The 14,702-nt window shown below is 42.9% G+C and overlaps 1 long non-coding RNA gene across 1 annotated transcript; it reads left to right on the top strand.

Annotated features, from left to right (window-relative positions):
• The first annotated feature begins 208 nt into the window (after nucleotides 1-208).
• Nucleotides 209-3,286, top strand: LOC109767876 (uncharacterized). Its single transcript, XR_002233919.4, has 4 exons — nucleotides 209-1,327; nucleotides 1,438-1,484; nucleotides 2,100-2,164; nucleotides 2,882-3,286. It is a non-coding gene; the product is annotated as an uncharacterized lncRNA (long non-coding RNA).
• The last annotated feature ends 11,416 nt before the right edge of the window (nucleotides 3,287-14,702 follow it).

The following is a 14,702-nucleotide window of genomic DNA, read 5'->3' as shown; positions in this document are numbered from 1 at the left end:
GTAATGTCTAGCAGTGGGGCCTACCACAACCGCGTCACGAGTTATTGAGTGGTAGGACCCACGTGACGGTGTTTGTAATGGGACTCGCCCGAGTTTCTTCATATGTTTTTGAACACTTAACTTATTTTATTTTGTCTAATGGAAGTAAATAGTGGTGGGGACGAAAGTTATTTTGTGTTTTCGTGAACTGGTGCCCATGGCGCTATAGTTGTTTCGTTCTATCTCAAGAAAATGGAAATAAGAGTGGATGAATTTTTTTGGTATGGATGTTCCTGAGATGATGCATATGGCTCATTTTTTCGTTTTATCTCAAAATTTCAAATTTGATGAATTTCAGGCCATTTATCTGATATATTTCAGCATTGGCCTATATACGTGTCATACAAATGTCTCTATAAGTTCACATCTTTGAGTACAGACTCTTCTAACATTACTATTTGAAAACAATCGGTCCTTGTTGCCACTTTGAAGTACTTATTTTGTTTTTTTATTTTCATAATTATAAGGTCGCTATGTACAACTTTGCACATATATTTAGGTAGAGTTCTTCCAAAAAAAATTGCATGGAACAAACCACATCATAATGTTTTTGTACGAGTTACACCGCTGTTTAAATCATTTGCCATCTCATTTACATACTGCTGTATTTAACTCGAAAATAAACCATTCCCTTTCCACTAAAAAACACTTTTCGCTCCACTTTCCTAAATTTTTGCCGCATCCAATTAATTACGCCCTTATTTTTTCAGCTGCGCGGAACCAACTCCCTCCAATTTCTATCCCCATCTCCACCCCCTCTACCCCACGACTGCATCCAGCGGCGAGATTTGAGGATCACGCCGCCCGGCGCACCCTGCGGCACCAGCCGCGTAATCCTTCTCCAATGACGGCTGCTCGCCCGCCCTCCCATCAAGCCCCGGCCGCCGCGCTCGCTCTCCACAAGGAGCGGCCGCCACGCCTCGCCGGCCAAGATCGGATCCGCCAACCCGCGACATCGAAGTCGCCAGCCTCTACAGGCAACATCATAGCCGCTCGCCTCATCCTCACCATCGCCCACTCCAGCGCCTTCCCCAGCTTCCTTTCCTACCTCGTGCTTTACCAAGATCTGGACGTTTCCTCACCACCCCTCCATCAGCCACTACTTGAGATTAGATGCTGATTTAGAAGTTTGGTTTCGTCCAGTGACCAACAAGATGGCGGCGGCTGGAGACAACAGGTTTGGAAGAGGCAACCCGATGATGCAGTGAGGCTAGGGGATGGGTGAGAAACTCTGCAAGGAACCCCGCTGCAATACCATTAGATCTGGTCCCCTTCCAACTATTCGAGGGTATATTTCGCTGCTTCCATATTTCTTCCATAATTTCTGGATGTAAGATTTGTGATCTGTAATTTGATTGTTCTAACCACCTATTTAAGATCTCCTTTTCCTAGTTGCAGTTCATCTAGATAAGGAGTAAGATCAATGCCCTTTGCTCTTCTCAAAGGTATGGTTTATACGTATATGTTCCTCCCTGTCTCTAAATTTCTAAAATGAATAATTTCAACTCATGTTTCCCCTTTAAGCTGCAAGATCATGCAGTCTCCAGAACATTTAATATGTGACTAGACTCTACGTTCAGAGTATTAACATTTAACAATGAAACTGTACTAGGAATTGCCTTCTATTAGTAGTTATGGACAATAAATTAATATTCTGTGATAAAAGTTAACAAGCTAAAGATATGTTGAGGGCTCCTATCATGGGCTAATACTGCTCGGTGAAAGAGAAGATGATTTTGGTATTCTGTAATATTTTTTCTCCATGTGAACACTTGTCAGTAAATTTTTTGTCTTCTCTGTTTTATTCCGTAAACGTAGGTGCATTAGTCGACGCTTACTGTAGGTAGAAGATTGGGTTTGCAATATTAAGATAATCTTATCGGCCTTGCTATGTTGGTACAGTCTGAAGCTTGTTCTTTTTACTACTTGCTTCTCCACTTTCTATTTGCATACAATGCAATACTGGATAATTCCTTACCAGCTGGTTGTGTACGCCTAACATTTAAGCTCATCGTGTACTTCCTTTGCCCATAACTTAAATTTTTATTTCTTATATTTAGATTGAGGAAGCATCGTACAACAGCAGTGCGAGTACACAATTAGCTGTAGCTGCAGAAGAAGATGTGTAAGCACACAACCGATTCAAATAGTGTAGTTTACAGTACTAGTTCTAGTTGCTTATGGCACTTAGTTGTACATATGGTGATGATCTACCAAATTCATAGCATGTTTGAATCAATTCAGAGATGAGAAAACACACACTTAATAAGAATAAGGTTGCCTACTATGGTTGGGTGATGACCTTTGGATATTGCATCGTTTTGAGATTGTTCAATATATCGAATGGATGTCACTCCTTACTAAAGAAACATTTTTGTGTTTTGCTCTGTGATTTTGTAGTACATTACTAATCTATTTTTTTGTGATGTGCTGATCTAAACTTCTGTAGTAACCAAAGCGTCAAACAACTATACTTATGCAACTAACTATGAAATATCTTCAGTAGATCACTATAGTGCATTACCATCTGCTGCCGTAGTGCCCTCACTAGTCATTCAGATGCTACTTAAACTATAAGTGGCACACTAGTTAAAAGTGCAATAGTGATCTATGTAAAATATTTTGACTGACAATGTTTTATACAAGTTTGTGTCTTCTTGTTCCGCTAACCTAACTTAATGTTTTATTGACCCATCCACATACCCGCAAATCTTGTTAATAATGTTCTTAGATTCATAATTCGATAGATTGTAAGTTTCTTAGTGGTACTCTTATACCTTGTTATCTATATGTTTTCATCTCATTAAGGTGCAACATGTTGTTATGTTTCATCAATTTATAGGCACCAGGAGGATTTAGCCGCGAGACATGAAGCACAAGATAGAGAATTTGAAGAGATGCAAAGAAGAGCCAACAAGAGAAGAATAAGCCTGGCAAAAGAAGCAACATGAGATGGATAACCTGATTGGATTTCTTTTAAGGGCTCAAGCAACTCAGCAAGCAAATCAGTCCAACCTGATGGTGCATGAAGGCCATCATTTTGTGAAAGAAAGATAGTTATTTAATCATACATTGCAGTCATCAGGACAACATAAGTGGTCTTTTAGTTATGTAAATATTACTTTTCGTCTTATTTATTCTCGTGTCAAACTTGAGTCTGTGATATTTTTTATTGTCATTTTGTATTTAGAAGATGATTTGGCTGACAGATGGAATAAATAATACTATGATTTGTCTTTAATTCCAACTTATAATGCAATTTGGCTCTTAACTTATTTGTATAGTGTGATGTGATGTGAATTAAATACTTTGTGATATGCATTTGCAATATAGTGGATTCGATAATTCATTGCAAATTATTTGAAATTTAATGATGTCGTCTTCATCAATAATGAAAGTAGTGATGCTAGTAGTGGGAATATATTTGCGGGTGTTGATGCGCTGTCACTGAATATGTTATAATATGGCATATTTGCTGAATATGGTATAATATGGCATATTTGCTCCTAACACGTGACATTAATTGCCCGTCATAGAAATAGCAAGTTGTTGACATTCTAGGAAACGTCACCGAAGGTCCCATATTCGGTGACATTATTTTGCGCGCGCCGTCACTAGGAGTAATCTGTGACGGGGATTCTGTGACGATGCGTGTGACACCCATAAAACGTCACCCACGGGTAAATTGTGACGTTATTAGCAATTCAATGACATATTTTGGCTCATCACAGTAGGCCTGATCTCTTGTAGCGAGGATGGGTTTTGAAGACCATGAAAGTATGGAAACAAATAAAATTCACCTAAGGACCCATCATGATATAGATTTTGAAGTAAATCTGTATAATTCTGAGAGCGTAACCAATTTTGGTTGCAAAAATTGGGAAGTATTTTGCAAGATGTATGGTTTTGATGAGGGTATGCTTGTCACCATGGATCTTGGTGATCCTGACATCGAGCAAGACAATATGGACATTTGGGTCCTTGTTGATACGCCTCCAATTCTACCGCTATGTGAGTTTCTCAAACATAGTTATTAGCTAATTTATATTGTTCATTTCAAAATAGTAGACAGCTTATTTTCATTGACAGCTTATTTTGATTGTTCAAACAATGTGCGGAACATGGTAGACAGAACCTACTATACCTGAGTTAACTTATAAGACAGAAAACTCATCTGGTCGGATTTTGTACTGATCTTGAGAATTACAATATCTATTGTAAAACTCCTCCACATTATGGTCAATACGTGCCACTAGTGCACGTGTTGAACTACGGTAACTACTATGGAGATACCCTGGTAAGATTTCTTACTATTACGACATCTGTGCATCTTTTGGATACTTCTAAAACTAGTACATCATTGCTAACTATGAAGTTATTACTATGTTTTTCAACAGATAATCCCAGAGGATTGTGTGCCTCATTTGATGTATCAGAATGGTAGGCTTGATGTTTTGAACATACAACCAGGTCATCCTACGAATCTCAACTGTCCATACCGGATTTCTAAAAGAAGTGGAGACATGCAAATCAAAGAATGGAAAAAATGTATGGACAGTCGCAAGGAGGTTCTTGGAAGCAAAAGGAAGCGAAGCGCAAGAATTGGAGACAGGATGATCTCCATTCTCCATAATGGAGAGTCAGGTTCTATATTGTTTTATGCTATTTTACCTTAAAGAGGGTATTTCGGTCCTACCTAATACTAATGATCATGTGCTAAGAACAATTAAGTAGGGTTGGTTCGATGACTATGAGGATGATGATCGTATGACTGGTTATTAATAACGAGTAAAAGTTGTATGATGATGATTAGTAGGACTTGTTATTATATATGATGATGCATGATGCGCGCATGAAGAGTTATTATATATCAGCGGGTGAAATGAACATGGATTGGATTGAAGTGAAGGCAACATGCATGTGGTGCATGTCGAAAGTACTACAATCCAAACTTGATCAAGTTAGGATTAGTATTACTTTCGACATGCACCACATGTTGCCTTCACTTCAATCTAAGCCATGTTTAGGCATAGCAGTACGTAGCGTTGGTAAACCAAGCACGAAGATATAAGAGAGGACACTTCTCTCTAATAGCTACCTAATAACAACCTAAATTAACCCCCAAAACCCCTAAATCAGCCCCTTTCAAAAAAACAAAAACCTCAGCTCCAGCCAGATGCTGACGCGTGGATGCCTATTGGTCCCGGTTGGTGTTACCAACCGGGACCAAAGGCCCCCCGGCCTGGGCTGGCCGCAGCGGCCACGTGGAGGCCCGTCTGTCCCGGTTCGTGTAAGAACCGGGACTAAAGGGTTAGGGCATTAGTAACGACCCTTTAGTCCCGGTTCAAAAACCGGGACAAAAGGCCCTTACCAACCTGAGACAATAGGCCCGTTTTCTACTAGTGTCATGGCGCGTGTGCTGGAGGACTCCATGCACACGCACGACGAGTGCCAATGGGAGGGCCTCGAGGAGATGACGGCCCTCTCCGCGGCAAGCGACATCGCCATCCCCGAGTTGGAGATGGTGCAGAAGGAGGAGGTGGTGGAGGAGCCGCCGGTGGCCGCGTTCCACCCTGGCCTGGTGGGCCAGGGGTGGAGCTGGTCGTGCACCGCTAAGAAAATGGCGACCGCCGTGGGGGGCGTGAACTGGTGCCCCACGCCGCCGCGGTCGCCGGAGCGGGACGCCTCGCCTCGGGAGAAGGTGGTGTAGGCACCGGCCACCTTCCAGCCCGCCGCCCTCGTGCACCACGGACCGCCGGCCCACCTGTGGACGCCGCCGGACTACGTCGACCTCGTCAGCGACGACGACGACGACACCGGCGGCCAGTGAAGACGGCGACGGCCACGGCATCGACGGGCGCGGCAGGAGTGCGCGGGCGGCTTTTTTTATTTTGTTTTTATGTTAATTAGGGAACTGGTGGACTATGGAACTGGGTCGTTTTGTGGCCGTGACCTCTATATATGTTTTAAGTTTTTTTAAGTGCGTTCATTTACTTTTTTAGGCATTTTATTTAAGTTTTTTGTTTTTTTAATCACGTCCACCCCGGACATGATTTGGGGTGCGGCCACGCGTTGGGCGCACCCACGACCCAATAGACAAACGCGGACATGGGCGAACCCATCGCCGCCCCAAAGGGACAAATTCCGGCAGAACCGGACGTCCGCGGTTTTGCCGGATTTTGTCCCTTTGGGGCGGCGATGGGTTCGCCCATGTTCGTTGGGTCGTGGGTGTGCCCTCCGATTTGGCCGGATTTTGTCCCTTTGAGGCGACGATGGGTTCGTCCATGTCCGCGTTTGTCCGTTGGGTTATGGGTACATCCAACGCGCGGCCGCACCCCAAACAGACGAAATTCGGACAAAGCGAACGTGTTAGGCGACAGCGCGCCGATCGACCCGGCCATCAATTCCGCCGCACCGCCGCGTGCCGGCACCCCGTCTCGCGGCGGCCGCCGCGCCACTTAAATGGAAGGCGTGCACGCGGCGACGCTGCTGCAGTTCCTTCGACCGTGACTGTGAGCCTGGGCACGTCCAGCATCTCACGTCTTGTCCGCGCTGCCTGCCACGGGCCGCAGCGACGTCCCATCCTTGCTGCCCACTGCGGCTGCCCCCTCCTTGCTCTGCTTTTCCTGACCCGTGCCGGTGCGACGCAGATCACGCACCCGCCACCCATTAACATAACAGCCTATTTCTCCAGCAAAATGGAATTGCCAGCTCCTCGGCTCTGTGTACACGAGGCGTGTTGGTCCTGGTTCTGACACGGGAAAATTAGGCACTTTGCATGGCCTGCCAGGTCAAAGGCCGAGCTCTTCCATCGCCTTTGCATGGCAGCAGTGCTCAACGGAGACCAGGCGACGTCGCGTGGCCGCAGCCTCCTCCTCCTGCCCGCCGCTGGCAACAGACGCGGCGGAGACGGCAGCCCATGCATGCAATTGCTCCGCATTTGTGGCGGCACCTGTGCGTCTAGCCCTAGGCCCCTAGCTCCTGTTCCCATTAATGGCTCTGCACTGCGCCCTTTCTCCCTACAAGCCATTGACCTCTGTCACCTCACCTCTCCGTGCATGGGCCGGCCCTCTCGCTCCAGCGGATCTGCGGCCATGCATGCACGCACGATCTTTCTGGGTAGGACGAGGCACTGTGCAGCCCATGCACGCTCCGGCGCTGAACCTACCTACCTACGCACCTAGTTTGCGCTTTGTCGCGCCATGCGTACACTTAGAGGGGACGGAACCCTCGACCACCGCGTGCAGCAAAAGCCGTAGCAGTAGATTGCCAGCAACAGCATGGATGGTGTGTATCATGCTTTCCATACCGAAAAAGTCCATTTTAAACCCTGAAGGTTTGGCAAATCAAACCATCAAGTCCAAATCAATCCCTGTCTAAATCGAACCCTCGGGTCGTTCGCCAAACGGGGACTGCAAAGCATGGCCGGGATTTTTTGTTATTTTAGACAATGGGCCGGGATTGGTTGCGGAAAAGACCGAGAGCTCCTGCTCGACGCTCGTTTTTCTTTTTGGACGGGTAGCTCGACACTCATTAGCGTCATAACGAGCAGCCCGCTAAGGGTGGCGCGCAAATGGGCCGGCCCAATTCGGAGGCGCCGAGCGAATCGAGAAAATAAACACGCATGCAATCAGAGTCAAACATCCAACCTCGCAGCCCTCAAAAAAAAAACTCCCAACCTCGCGATGCTTGCTAGCTCTACTAGGCTGCTAGCCAGCTGAGCTCGGACTGAGTACAGCTTATAAGCAGCACTATATTTAAAAGTACCAACTAAGAAAGCGGCAGATCCGGGGGTTTTCAACATTTCTTGGAAAAAATGTGAATAAAAATTCTTCAAAATATGACCAATGTTTGGAAATCGTAAAAAAAAATCAAATATTCATTTTTGTAGCGTGAAGATTTTCGTAAATTGTGAACAAATTTTGAAAATCTGAACAAGTTTTTTGAACCATGAACAATTTAGACGTGTACGATGGCCCAGCAAACGCAAAATAAAAACAAAGTAAAATTTATAAATTTGCGAGTAGCGAGATACTAACTCCATACGTTTATGTTGATCGTTGTTGCCATTAACCACTAGGTCATCTTCATTCAGTGGTGCACTATTAGGACAACATAACTATTTCACCGTTTTTTCAAAAAAAATCCGTAGAAATTTGAAAAAGTTCATGTAAATGAATAAAAGTTCATGAATTTGGCAGAAAGTTCACGGATTTGAAAAAATTCACGAATTTGGAAAAAACTTCCTGAAGTTTCAAGAAAAAGCCCACGTTTTTTTAAAACACAAATTTGTTTAAAAATTTTCATCAATTTTGAACAAACATGTCACAGATTTGCAAAAAGTTCTTCAGTTTTGGAAACAATTCATCATTTTTTAAAAAGTTCAGGAATATGATAAAATTTCATCAATTTTGAAAAAAACCTCATCAATTTCAAAAAAAGTTCACAGAGTTGGAAAGAGGTCATCAATTTAGAAAAATACTGTTGACAATTTTTTTGAAAAAAATCACGGATTTATAAAAAGTTCAATGATTTTGAAAAGAAGTTCACGTATTTTCAAATGAAAAATCCACGGATTTTAAAAAACAAGGAATTTTCGAAAAATGAAAAGTTGGAAAGGAGTACGTGGATTGGAAAAAAAATCACAGACTAGAAAAGGTCCACAAGTTTTGTAAAAAGATTCACACATTTTTTGGTAGTGTAACAGAAAAAAAACAAATCGGCCGGCCCAGCACGAAGGACGGGTACGCGCCGTGGTTAACACTACCGCTCCCTGGCCCACCAGTCAGACGAATCCTGGTTGACATTTGCCACGTCAGCATTTTTATGCCTCAAATGATGCTAGGGTTCGATTTTGACCGTGATTGCATAGTTCAGGGTGCAAACGATGGGGATTTAGTCCATTTGGACTTTAGGGTTTGATTTGTCAAACCTCTACAAGTTCAGGGTTGAAAATGAACTTTTTCCTTCTCATATCGAGTTCTCGAGCAGGCGCACGCCGGAGGATCGATGGATCACATTGTACATTAGTGCAAGGAAATAGAAGATATTTATGAAGGTGCAAGGAAAGTAAGTTTTTTAGCAATGGCAGTACGCTAGTACTAGAAAGCAAAATCTCAAAGGCAGGGTACACTGTTTTCGGATGGGTGCGTCTAGAACTCAGTTGCCCGAGACTTAACGAAGTCTCAGTCAAGTGACATCAGCGTAGTTATAGTGCAATGATCAGCATGGCTGGATGTTGCAAACGGTGATAAAAATTGTTGCGGCGATATTGCAAGCAACGACAACCTATGCTACAACCATTCTTACTAATATGCTAACCGTCATTGAAGGAATGTTGCGACCGGTGAGATTACGTGCTACAATCGATGACGGACGACATGCTACAACCAACAAGACAGATGTTACAACTGGTAGGAAAAATATTGCAAACGATGCGACAAAATGCTGCAAGTTCAACTGAGACTTGATTCAATCTCAGTCGACTGAGTTTTAGCAAGCCCGTTTCAGATCTACCGAATCTCACGTGGAGAAAGTTGCTAAGTATTTTTTTCTTCTTCAAGAAATTAAACTCCTAAGTCAAACATTACCAACTATTATCTTACGGGTATTATAGATGCTTTCATAAAACCTGAAATTCTCTCTTATTCCATTATCAAATAATTAAAATAATTCATATGTAATATATTCACCAACAATGACACCTACTCATCCATTATGCCAAGTTCTTGCATTCTTTCGGCAGTCACTAGTCTTTGTTTCTCTCTATATCTATAATAATTAATATTTTTGTTCCTAATTTAAGATGTTTTGCCAGTTCAAATAATCTTATATTTAGCAACAGGGGATGTACTAAATAATGTAAGGATATGTTTGAACCTTAGCCATTCGATAGGTCGCACTGATGTATAAGAAGTAGCACATCCGAGCATTCCAGGCCCTTGGATTGACTCCTCCTTAGGCAAACATGGTTCTGTTGCATTTGACGAAGCAAAAACAGAGGGGAGGGATGCAACATCCTCGGATTATATCCTTCATAATGTAGGGGAATGCAGTAATTTCAAAAATTTCCTACGATCACGCAAGATCTATCTAGGTGATGCATAGCAACGAGAGGGTGATGCATAACACGGTTGATGTAGTCGAACGTCTTCACGATCCGACCGATCCAAGCACCGAACGTACGGCACCTCTGAATTATGCACATGTTCAGCTCGATGACGTCCCTCGTACTCTTGATCCAGTTGAGGCCGAGGGAGAGTTCCATCAGCACGACGGCGTGGCGACGGTGATGATGAAGTTACCGGCGTAGGGCTTCGCCTAAGTACTACGACGATATGACCGAGGTGTGTAACTATGGAGGGGGGCACTGCACACGGCTAAGAGAAACTTTGATGTGCTATTGGGGTGCCCCTGGCCACGTATATAAAGGAGGGGAGGGAAGAGGTGGCCGGCCCAAGGGGGGCGCGCTAGGTGTGGGGAATCCTACTAGGACTCCCTAGTCCAAGTAGGATTCCCCTCCTCTTTCCTATTCCAACTAGAAGAAGGAGGGAAGGAGGAAGAGGGCAGAAGGAAAGAGGGGGGCGCCGCCCCTCCTAGTCCAATTTGGACCAGCCCATGGGGGCGCGCTGCCTCCCCTTGTGGCCCTCATCTCCTTTCACTAAGGCCCATTAAGGCCCAATACTTTCCCCGGCGAATTCCCGTAACTCTCCGGTACTCCGAAAAATACCCGAATCACTCGGAACCATTCCGATGTCCGAATATAGCCTTCCAATATATGAATATTTAGCTCTCGACAATTTCAGACTCCTCGTCATGTCCGTGATCTCATCTGGGACTCTGAACAGACTTCGGTCATCAAATCACATAACTCATAATACAAATCGTCATCGAACGTTAAGCGTGCGGACCCTACGGGTTCGAGAACTATGTAGACATGACCGAGACACATCTTCGGTTAATAACCAATAGCAGAACCTGGATGCTCATATTGGCTCCTACATATTCTACGAAGATCTTTATCGGTCAAACCGCATAACAACATACTTTGTTCCCTTTGTCATCGGTATGTTACTTGCCCGAGATTCGATCGTCGGTATCCTCATACCTAGTTCAATCTCGTTACCGGCAAGTCTCTTTACTCATTCTGTAATGCATCATCCCGCAACTAACTCATTAGTCACATTGCTTGCAAGGCTTATTGTGATGTGCATTACCGAGAGGGCCCAGAGATACCTCTCCGATACTCGGAGTGACAAATCCTAATCTCGATCTATGCCAACTTAACAAACACCATCGGAGACACATGTAGAGCATCTTTATAATCATCCAGTTACGTTGTGACGTTTAATAGCACACAAGGTGTTCCTCCGATATTCGGGAGTTGCATAATCTCATAGTCAGAGGAACATGTATAAGTCATGAAAAAAGCAATAGTATAAAATTTAATGATCATTATGCTAAGCTAACGGATGCGTCTTGTCCATCACATCATTCTAATGACGTGATCTCGTTCATCAAATGACAACACATGTCTATGGTCAGGAAACTTAACCATCTTTGATTAACGAGCTAGTCAAGTAGAGGCATACTAGGGACACTTTGTTTAGTCTATGTATTCACACATGTACCAAGTTTCCGGTTAATACAATTCTAGCATGAATAGTAAACATTTATCAATATGTAAGGAAATATAAATAACAACTTTATTATTGCCTCTAGGGCATATTTCCTTCAGTCTCCCACTTGCACTAGAGTCAATAATCTAGTTCACATCGCCATGTGATTTAATACTAATAGTTCACATTGTCATGTGGTTTAACACTCTATAGTTCACATTGCCATGTGACCAATACCCAAAGGGTTTACTAGAGTCAATAATCTAGTTCACATCGCCATGTGATTAATACCCAAAGAGTACTAAGGTGTGATCATGTTTTGCTTGTGAGAGAGGTTTAGTCAATGGGTCTGCCACATTCAGATCCGTATGTATTTTGCAAATTTCTACGTCTACAATGCTCTGCATGGACCTACTCTAGCTAAATGCTCCCACTTTCAATATGTATCCAGATCAAGACTCAGAGTCGTCCAGATCGGTGTCAAAGCTTGCATCGACGTAACTCTTTACGACGAACTCTTTATCACCTCCATAACCGAGAAATATTTCCTTAGTCCTCTAAGGATAATTTTGACCAATGTCCAGTGATCTACTCCTATATCACTATTGTACTCCCTTGCCAAACTCAGGGCAGGGTATACAATAGGTCTGGTACACAGCATGGCATACTTTATAGAACCTATGGCTGAGGCATAGGGAATGACTTTCATTCTCTCTCTATCTTCTGCCGTGGTCGGGCTTTGAGTCTTACTCAACTTCACACCTTGCGACACAGGCAAGAACTCCTTCTTTGACTTTTGCATTTTGAACTACTTCAAAATCTTGTCAAGGTATGTACTCATTGAAAAAACTTATCAAGCGTCTTGATCTATTTCTATAGATCTTGATGCTCAATATGTAAACAGCTTCACCGAGGTCTTTCTTTGAAAAACTCCTTTATGCTTTACAGAAAATTCTGCATTATTTCCGATCAACAATATGTCATTCACATATACTTATCAGAAAGGCTGTAGTGCTCCCACTCACTTTTGTAAATACAGGCTTCACCGCAAGTCTGTATAAAACTATATGCTTTGATCAACTCATCAAAGCGTATATTCCAACTCCGAGATGCTTGCACCAGTCCATAGATGGATCGCTGGAGCTTTGCACACTCTGTTAGCACCTTTAGGATCGACAAAACCTTCTGGTTGCATCATATACAACTCTTCTTCAAGAAATCCATTAAGGAATGCAGGTTTGACATCCATTTGCCAAATTTCATAAAATGTGGCAATTGCTAACATGATTCGGACAGACTTTTAAGCACCGATACAAGTGAGAAAATCTCATTGTAGTCAACACCTTGAACTTGTCAAAAACTTTTTTGCGACAATTTGAGCTTTGTAGATAGTAACACTACTATCAGCGTCTGTGTTCCTCTTGAAGATCCATTTTATTCTCTATGGCGTGCCGATCATCGGGCAAGTCAACCAAAGTCCTTACTTTGTTCTCATACATGGATCCTATCTCAGATTTCATGGCCTCAAGCCATTTTGCGGAATCTGGGCTCATCATCGCTTCCTCATAGTTCGTAGGTTCATCATGGTCAAGTAACATGACCTCCAGAACAGGATTACCGTACCACTCTGGTGCGGTACCTTACTCTGGTTGACCTACGAGGTTCGGTAGTAACTTGATCTGAAGTTTCATGATCAGCATCATTAGGTTCCTCACTAATTGGTGTAGGAATCACAGGAACTGATTTCTGTGATGAATTACTTTCCAATTCGGGGGCATGTACTATTACCTCATCAAGTTCTACTTTCTCCCACTCACTTCTTTTGAGAGAAACTCCTTCTTTAGAAAGGATCCATTCTTAGCAACAAAGATCTTGCCTTCAGATCTGTGAAAGAATGTGTACCCAACATTTTCTTTTGATTATCCTATGAAGACGCACTTCTCCGATTTGGGTTCGAGCTTATCAGGTTGAAACTTTTTCACATAAGCATTGCAACCCCAAACTTTAAGAAAACGACAGCTTAGGTTTCTTGCCAAACCACAGTTCATACGGTGTCATATCAACGGATTTAGATGGTGCCCTATTTAACGTGAATGCAGCTGTCTCTAATGCATAACCCCAAAACGATAGTGGTAAATCGGTAAGAGACATCATAGATCACACCATATCTAATAAAGTGCGGTTACGACGTTCGTACACACCATTATGCTGTGGTGTTCCAGGTGGCATGATTTCGCGAAACTATTCCACATTGTTTTAATTGAAGGCCAAACTCGTAACTCAAATATTCGCCCCTGCGATCAGATCGTAGAAACTTTATTTTCTTGTTACGATGATTCTCCATTTCACTCTGAAATTCTTTGAACTTTTCAAATGTTTCAGACTTGTGTTTCATCAAGTAGATATACCCATATCTGCTCAAATCATCTGTGAAGGTCAAAAAATAACAATACCCGCCGCGAGCCTCAACACCCATCCGACCGTATACATCAGTATGTATTATTTCCAATAAGTCAGTTGCTCACTCCATTGTTCCGGAGAATGAAGTCTTAGTCATCTTGCCCATGAGGCATGGTTCGCAAGCATCAAGTGATTCCAAAAATCCATCCGCATGGAGTTTCTTCATGCGCTTTACACCAATATGACCTAAACGGAAGTGCCACAAATATATTGCACAATCATTATCAACTTTGCATCTTTTGGCATCAATATTATGAATATGTGTATCACTACGGTCGAGATTCAAGAAACCATTTATATTGAGTGTATGACCATAGAAGGTTTTATTCATGTAAATAGAACAACAATTATTCTTTGACTTAAATGGATAACCGTATTGCAATAAACATGATCCAATCATATTCATGCTCAACGCAGACACCAAATAACATTTATTTTAGGTTCATCACTAACCCCGAAGGTAAAGGGAGTGTGCCATGGTGATCTTATCAACCTCTGAATCACTTCCAACACACATCATCACCTCACCCTTAACTAGTCTATGTTTATTTTGCAACTCCCGTTTTGAGTTACTACTCTTAGCAA

Source organism: Aegilops tauschii, chromosome 1, assembly GCF_002575655.3.
Source record: "Aegilops tauschii subsp. strangulata cultivar AL8/78 chromosome 1, Aet v6.0, whole genome shotgun sequence".
Lineage (NCBI taxonomy): Eukaryota > Viridiplantae > Streptophyta > Magnoliopsida > Poales > Poaceae > Aegilops > Aegilops tauschii.
Note: the sequence above shows the minus strand (reverse complement) of the source record. Positions and strands in the feature narration are given on the sequence as shown.